Here is a 9,000-nt window from a genome sequence, read left to right on the forward strand (position 1 = left end):
TTTTTTTTTTTTTGGTTTTTGACAATGTGAATGTGCCGACTGAAATATTAGGTTAAATGAGTGAGGGGTCTTGACGACCCCTTAAACCCCCTCTTTCTCCAGCCCTGAGTCTATATCGTGAAAATAATATGACTTTAAGAACATATTATTATCAGTTGACAAGACAATCCAAGGGGGATCCAAGCGCCCTCTCCCCTTCAACCCTCCCTGAACACCGCCACTGATTATTTTATCTACACGATAATATTTACTATTAAAATGACATTATATATTATTTAAATGTTAATACCACTTTGGATCTTTGTCATTTTCTATTATTTAATTTGTCTTTGCGTTTATTCGAAGTATTAATTTGAATATTATTTTTAAATAATATACCTACTGAACAGGAAACAATAATTGTAAAATAGTTATTGGTTAATATTTGTATCTATTGTTTATATTTAACTATTGTATTTACCTGCAGCGAGCTGTGACTCTACCCATATAAATAATAACATAATGTGTACCTACTTATTAATATATTATACGCGCCCGCGTTATATATATAACGATAATAGGTAATAACAATAATGCATGCTAGCGCGTATACCTACCTACATCGATAATACAAAATTTAAAATAGTATCCGAGAGCTAGGTAATAAATATAATATGACTACGTATATAAATAACTCGTAGTATGCCCGTGCAGGATTTGGGCTGTTATACTATGTAAAATAACACCACAAAATATCACAATAACAATAAATAATATAATATGTAACTATGTAAGAGACATCCGGCGTGTGCACAGCGTGTGACATTCTCACCCTAGACTTAGACCGCGAGATGACCATGTACATGGTTCATTTACCATGTACGGTGGTGCTAAAATCATAGGAGGCATAATACCAACGCTCGTCAGATGAACCACCTGCCACCGGAAGAGCAGCCTTCTTAAGTTGATAGTAACAACTCGCTCAAACTACCAACAGTTATTTTACTTGAGTCGAATTAGACTTAAAACATTTTCAATGTAAATTATTTATCATATTTTTTGCAATAATATATCTACGTCAAAGTTTATTATTTCAACACTTACCTACCTAAATACCATCCATTCAACTCTTCGACGCTGTTGAGAACGTTACAAACCAATAATAAAATTGGGACTTATTGTTTTTATTTCGTATTAAAAAAGTAGACATTTCCTGGTGTTTTAGTACAGATCGTGTATACGGTAGGTATATACCTACCTAATAAAATATTATTATAATAAAAAAACATTAAATTACCTACCAACACCATATTATCACAAAATTGGCATAAAATAAATTGCAAGACTGCCGAGTGTGTCAAGTGGAGTACAATTTGTACTGTACAAATGGAGTCAAATGCAAGATGACGATGCACGTAGAACATATTATAAATGGTCAAAATATATAATAATTAAAAATATATTAAATTTAAGAATACTTAAGAAAGTTAAAGACTGCAACTTGAAACCAAATGTAGGTCTGCAGCGCTTATATACTCCAAAACTAACTTCAATTGGTTTTGAAGAAAATCTCAGGTATTGTTTTTAAATAAAGGTATCAGAAAATTTAAGATAAAAAGTAACTAGTCAAAACCACATTAAAAAAATATATACTAATAGTTAAATCCACGACTTTCGTTGCCCATCTAGGTCGACTTTTTCGCTACAAAGCTATATAGGTACACTGACGCCGATTTGAACCGAGGTAGGTATACACTAAACTGAGATACGCTTTAACCGAAATACACATACTTGGCGAATATAATAGTATATAAGATTTTCCACAAAAACAAAACAGCGCATCGGGGTATTCATCTGTAGTAAGTACTTAGAACCTATATAAAATAAATATATCACAGTATTATAAAATAAAATTCAAATTTGAACTTAAAAATATCTATAGAAATAACATTGTTTAATGTTTATATATTTTTTAGATTTTTTGGTTACTGTATGAGCTATCTTTGTTTTAAATTTTCAATCCTTAGCTATACAAATGTAACGTGTTTTAATTTTTTAACTACGAACTAATTTAAAAATTTTCAAGATTTTCGTAAATTTTGTCAAAACTTAAACTTTAAATACTTATAAAAAATAATCGTGCATATAGCAATTTAATATTTCTCAACTGCTATTATATCAACTTATACGGAACCTTGTATTACATTTTCCACCGTTTTGAGTCAATACGAATAAAATTCGAAGCTGCCAAGAATTGCAGTAACTCCAAAAAGTGAAATTTTGGGAAATCGTGTTAAAAGGTTTTTTTAATTTTTGACCCAGAAGTTATTATTTTTTAATGATTTTTCTATAAATGATTTTTAAAAGATGTTAAAGTTATTTGTTGATATATATTTTTTGTACTTTATTCATTTGTATGTTTTTGACCACTTTTAAACATATTATAGGAGTTACTGCATTTTTACTTAGGAAATAACCCACATTAAATTTACAAAATGCAGTAAATCCATTCCTATGATTTTTAATTTTTATATTATGTGCACTCTGCAGCAGCCTTCTACTGGAACATTAAGTTAAACTAAAATATAAAGTTGATTAAGTTAATAATCTTTTCCCAGTAAAAAAGCCTATTAATTATATTTATGAAATTAATTAATTACCCAAGCACAAGAAATATAAATACTAAAATATCATAATTATACCTAATAAAAGTATATTATAGATTGATTTGTAAATTGAATAGATAAAAAACACTAATTAGTAATAAAACATTTTAAAACATAATTTCTTTATTTTCTGATTTATGTAAATAATAATAATATTAACATTAATAACAACAACGGTAGTGATTAGATACTTACTTGTATCAAGATATAAAGGTAGATTAATAAAATATTGTTACAACATAGGTTAGTGGAGTTACGGCAAAAGAAGCCATTTGAACACACAATATTACTAAGGCAATATACAGAAAGAGCATGTAAGACTTCTAGAAATCCGATTCCTAAGAAATAATGCAGTAAATCCATGGACTTGCTGCTTTTGTTCTTAGTATATGGCTTTACTGCACTTTTGCTTTGTATTTACTGTTTTACCTGAATTCCAGAATTTCTTTGAAACAATAATCGATTTTAAAGGAGTTTATAGTGGTTTTTACTGCATTTTACCTTCGTAAAAAAAGACGCGGGATAGTTTAATTATTAAGAATATTATATAACCTCACTTTTCACAATTTTGGAGTTGCTGCAATTCTTGGTAGCAGGGCAGAATATGTAATACAAGATTCCTTATAAGGTTGGAGCTTTGGAGTGTATAAGCGTAGATTCCCAATTTTGTCGGTTGGAATAAATAATAATGTGTCAAATGTTGAATGAGTCGTTGTGGCAACTGCAGTATTGTACAACATTGCTGTTGACTTAAATGAAATAGTACCCAATATAAGAACAGAAATTAAAAACCTAATCAACCCATCATTTTTTGAAAAAGGGACAGAGGCACAAAACCGTCGACCTAATGGGGCAAATGAAACACTTTAATACAACACTTTGAAGCAATGTAAAATTTAATTTGTCTTTATCTGGACAAACTTGATATCATAATTTAAGAGGCCGTCTTGGTGAGAGATGGGCGTCATCGTCTACTCGAGTAGACTGGGTCTGGGCATCGTAATCGCGGGAGAGGTAGGTACATTATTATTTACGAACCGTCGTTTTGAACGTTTCGCGTCAAATGTCAATGCAGTTGACCATTACGTACTTGCGTGCGTAAATTGTATTACTTATATTTTCTCATGTAGGTACTGGCACGTGGCGCGCTTGCTTCTAATCTACAATTCGCAATCAATTTTATATTCATTAATTAAAGCTTACGTAGTAGTCTTTTTTGATAAAATATTTTCACTAATAAACAAACCGTGATATATAATAGCCTAACCCGACTCCATATCAGGTATATATACAACAGGGATGGGCAACTCAATGCTACTAGAGGGCCAATTTTGAATGTGCAAAAATCTAGCGGGCCAGAGAACATAAAAAGCAAAAAAAAAATCTAATGTTAACTATAGGTACTCCAAGGTATCCACCTTGCTATACCCCTATAAATAATATAATAATATTTAAATTTAACAGTTCAATAAGGATTTACATCTACATGTTTTACGATAAACATTATATCGATTTTAATAATTTTATAAATATAATAAAATAAAATACCGAAAAATCTTAACATTTTATATTTTTATAAACTAAATTGACATGTAGCATGGGTCAGTGAAAAATGGTTCGCGGGCCGCATCCGGCCAATCCCTGATATACAACATAACTCGATTTTATATTAATTATAACCTAATTACTTTTTGAAATAGGTACATAATATGTAAAATAATAAACTCATTACGATTTACGATGAAATAGATTTTTTAGTAAATTTATTACATCGTTTAAGTAATAACTTCGTACGATAGTTTAATCTCATAGATACAGCCGTACAGGGTGGGGCACTGAAACGGCTGATTTTGAAAATAGATTTTCTGAGTAGTAATTAAGATAAGAATTCTCAATAATATTATTAATAGTTCTAGCCATTTAATAAACATGGAACACTGGAGGGGTAAACAACGTGCTTATGCGATAAAATTGTTTTACAAAAATAATGAGTTACGTAGCCATAAAGCGTGCATTTCGTCTTCATTTTAATCTTAAACGCCATGATTCGGTAGTCGGTACCATTGGCTAAGGCTATTCAAATATGGATAACCGACTTTGAAGAAACGGGTTCAGCATTAAAAAAGAAGCCTGTACGACAAAAAACCATTCACACACCTGAAAACGTCACTGCTGTCAGAGCCTCAAGAGTCCGAAACGTTCTGCACGAAAACATGCGTTATCGTTAAATTTATCCAGTAGACTTCTACGTCGGATTTTACACAACGACCTAAACTTTCACCCATATAAGGTGCAAATGATTCAAGAATTAAAACCTGCAGATCACTACAGCCGCATACATTTTTGTATTTTAGTAACGGTAATTTATTTTAGAGTTGTACCAAAAACCAAAATCGATTGAATTTATACATTGAACATTTACCCGTAAATTAACAAACTCTCATACAAAGATTTTCTTATTTTTTCGTTATTCAACAGCTAATAACCGTGGGTACTTGGTATTCTTCAGTATAAGTCTTAGATTTAAAAAAAAAATTTGTTAGTTATTTCTAACTATAAATAATCTGCACAGTTTTGTGATTTTTATGCCTTTAGTCAAAATTTGAACTATAAATGCTTATAAAAAAAATGGTGACTGGATTTTTAATATTATTCAAACATCTTTGTGTCGATATATTATAAGCCTCATATTACATTTTGAAGCCTTTTTACACAACAAATAAAATTTTATTGACATTCATAGAAAAATAAACTAAAAATATTGAAAATTGATAATGTTTGTTAACGGTCAGTCAGCCTATAATATTACTTTGTATACTTGTTTACAAAGTAAAATATATTTGTATATATTTTTTTAATGTATATTTGATGATATTATTGTGAATAAAGTAATTTATGTATAACCTATTTACGCGGAACCTTATTTTAAATTTTCAATTTTAGCTATAAAAGTTGAATATTTTATACATTTTTAACTACAAAATAATTATAACTTAGGGGTATGAAAAATAGATGTTGGCCGATTCTCATACCTACTGAATATGCATAAAAAAATTTCATAAAAATCGATCAAGCAGTTTTGGAGGAGTATCGAGACTAAAATTGTGACACGAGAATTTTATATATTAGATAAAAAAAAAACTGTGCCTATGTATTTTAATATTTTTCAACTGCTATTGTAACAATATATCAAGAGCCTTGTATTAAATTTTTACGCATTATCACCCAACAAATAACATTTCCTTGACAATATTATAGAAAAAATCTAAAAAAAATTTAAAACTGACAATGTCGTTAAACAGTCAAAATGTTACCGTGAATAAAAAATTAAAATATAAACATTCAGTAAAATGTTTATGTATCTACAGTAACTTAAATAGTACTAGTAAGCAACAAAAACTAACAAGTACTAAAACTTTTAGGGAGATATCAAAATAAAGAGAATAGTTACAAAATATGAGATGATAATTGATATTAAATTATATGTTATTGTGTACGATTTTATAATCACAAATTATTTTCATGTAGAATACTGTATTTAATTAACCATAACCTAGTCAATATAACTATTATATATTATACTAATCTATAAAAAACCACTGTATTCTATACATGTTACATAAAAATGCACATTTGATATTTCAACCTAAGAATACAATATTTGTCCACAAAACACTACCGTAAAGCATACATAGCATCTAAAATACAAGTCACTTTGCCAGCAATCCTCGAGGTATAGGCCAGACCTCAACCTGAAACAAATTAATTTTTTACTCATAATACAATTTACATATATTTTTATTTAATATATGTCAAGAAACACTGACATTGTATTACACTAGAGACCAATACATATATATATAACCATACTACATTTGGTAGGTACTGATCTGTTTATTTATATTCAAATAGCTTATGATTATAAATAATTATTATTATATGTATAAAATTATAAATAATTTTAAAATGTTCATTAATCACATAGAAATTTAAATACAAATAAAAATCCAATTATATATCCTATTTTATATTCATATCTTTAAATTGTATAATATTATGTCAAAATTCACTCTAATGTCTAATATTAAGTTAACAACACTAAATGGTGTTACTATGAAGTATAAAATATAGGCATTTTTTTACAATTTTCTTTATCCAAATCATTAATTGATTTATTTTTAACACTATAATCAAAATATTATCAAATAAACATAATGTAATAATTAGGTTTAACTTAATGACCATTCAATTAATGTTGAGCTTAGAAATTATAATAAACAGCGATGTGGTATAAGCCATATAAAATGTATACGTTTTTGACAAACACTCCACAACCGGGCTCCTACATATTATAATAAACTTATATGGAATGTCAAAATAATTAGAAATGCATAATATTTTGTTTTATATAAAAACATTCAACACTAATTTTAACACATAAATTAACAATAGTTTCGCATTGTAATATAAAACTGTAATTAAGTATAATATTGTGAAAGGTCTACAACAATATTCTTAGTATAAAATTTTGTTATAGAAATAATAAATGTTAATTTGGTGATACATTAAATAAAATCGAATACTATCAGAATACTTTTTTTCACAACTAGTTTTTGACAGTTTTTGAATGATTGGTATTTAACATTTATTAATTAATAATTAAACATATAACGTAATCATAAGTTATTAATACATTTTGACCACATATGATTTGGCCGATACGGACAATACGTGATACTTTTATTTGAATACATTTATTCAAATACTTTACGAGACTGCATATAAATACAATATAATGAAAATAAATGAAAATGAACTAAGGATTACTAACTAAGGCTTTGAAATTACTAAAGTTATCTTCAATGAAAAAAAGCAGGCAAGTGTGACATCCACTTTTATAGTCCCAAACCATGATGACAGACGCAAAAAAAAATACATATTGTAAAATCAATACATTCATCGAAATTAAAAGGTAGGCAAGTTGATGCCGCTCTGTGGTACAGCAGGTTAAAATTGGACATTGTATAATTGATTGTATTAGACTTTTTTGTTTAAAAATATTTTTCATGATTATAATATTATAATATTATCAATACAAAATTCCAAGGCATTAACGAGTTAAAAAGTTAAAGTTAAGTTAATAAGTTAATTTTATATTAACTTTTTAACTTAACTAGTTAATTTTGGCTTTTCATTAAATTAACTGTTAACTTACTAAATTTCTTTTTTAATTAACGTGAAATTAACGAGTTAATTTTTCATTTCAAGAAGTAAGTTAAGTTAATTTATTTTGTTTTTAATTTTATCATATTTCACTACTTCAGTATATTTCGTTTTCATGTCAAAAAATATTTGCCGTGAATTGTTTAAAGTAAAAAATGTATATAATTCGAATTTAACTAATATGCAAACACTGTATAAAATATAAACCCTATAGTCTATAATTTAGTTTTGGGTTGGAAAAAAATTAAGTATGTTAGCGTTGTATAAACAAATTAACTTTTTTTTAACTTAATAAAATGTTAACAAAAAGTGTGTATTAACTTTTAACTTAACTGAGTTAACCTATAGTTAAATTAACTTTTAACTTTTTGTTATTGGTGCATATTAACTTAACTTAACTGAGTTAAAAAAAATCATTAACTTGCCCAGCCTTGCAAAATTCTACCTGGGAATAGTCTAGACTATAAAATACATCCTTAAATTAGCAAATTTTTATATCTCTTAAAAACAGTCAAATCAGAAGTTTTAGTTAAAAAACATTAAAAATGCCTACATTTGAATTATTTAATCGAAATATGTTTTACAATGTAACATCTGTATCTAATCTTGGTCGTTTTCTAGATGTTGAGGCAGATTCTTCACTTGTTTCAACCAATGCCCTTTTTTTACATCCATTCTAGAATATAATTAATACATAAATGTTAGTGTAAATAATATTAGATTTGCCTATAGTTTACAATCATATAGAAATGGATATCGAAGATAAAAAAGAACAAGCTTGGTATGTTTCATGTACAATTAGTTAGTATAGAAGGTACATAATTAAAGTTTTAATACAAATAATTAAATACCATATATATATATATGGCTATCTGGAACACAAATAATATATATATAATTAAGTAAAAAGCCCTACTATTTGAATATTTTATCAATTATAATATCCAATATAATGTAAAAATAGTAAGTAAGTATTTTTTATTTTAATTTTATAAATGTATCAAATAGTATGTATTATATGTTAAAAACCATTTAGTATGAAGTTTTATTATTTTAAAAGGGTTATTTGAATTATTCATTTACCTCTTTATCCCATTGTTTATGTAAATACTGCAGTAACAGATGTGAATTG

At 27.3% G+C, this 9,000-nt stretch overlaps 1 long non-coding RNA gene across 2 annotated transcripts; it reads right to left on the minus strand.

Moving 5' to 3' along the window:
- Window positions 1-6,127: 6,127 nt before the first annotated feature.
- On the minus strand, window positions 6,128-9,000 carry LOC107883290. Of its 2 annotated transcripts, XR_001679192.2 has the most exons (3): window positions 8,952-9,000; window positions 8,422-8,544; window positions 6,128-6,397 (listed from the first exon to the last, which is right to left on the minus strand). It is a non-coding gene; the product is annotated as an uncharacterized LOC107883290 (long non-coding RNA). The 2 variants fall into 2 exon arrangements; XR_001679191.1 differs by lacking the exon at window positions 6,128-6,397 and having other exon boundaries at window positions 8,294-8,544.

Source organism: Acyrthosiphon pisum, unplaced genomic scaffold (assembly GCF_005508785.2).
Source record: "Acyrthosiphon pisum isolate AL4f unplaced genomic scaffold, pea_aphid_22Mar2018_4r6ur Scaffold_21039;HRSCAF=22862, whole genome shotgun sequence".
Taxonomy (NCBI): Eukaryota; Metazoa; Arthropoda; class Insecta; order Hemiptera; family Aphididae; genus Acyrthosiphon; species Acyrthosiphon pisum.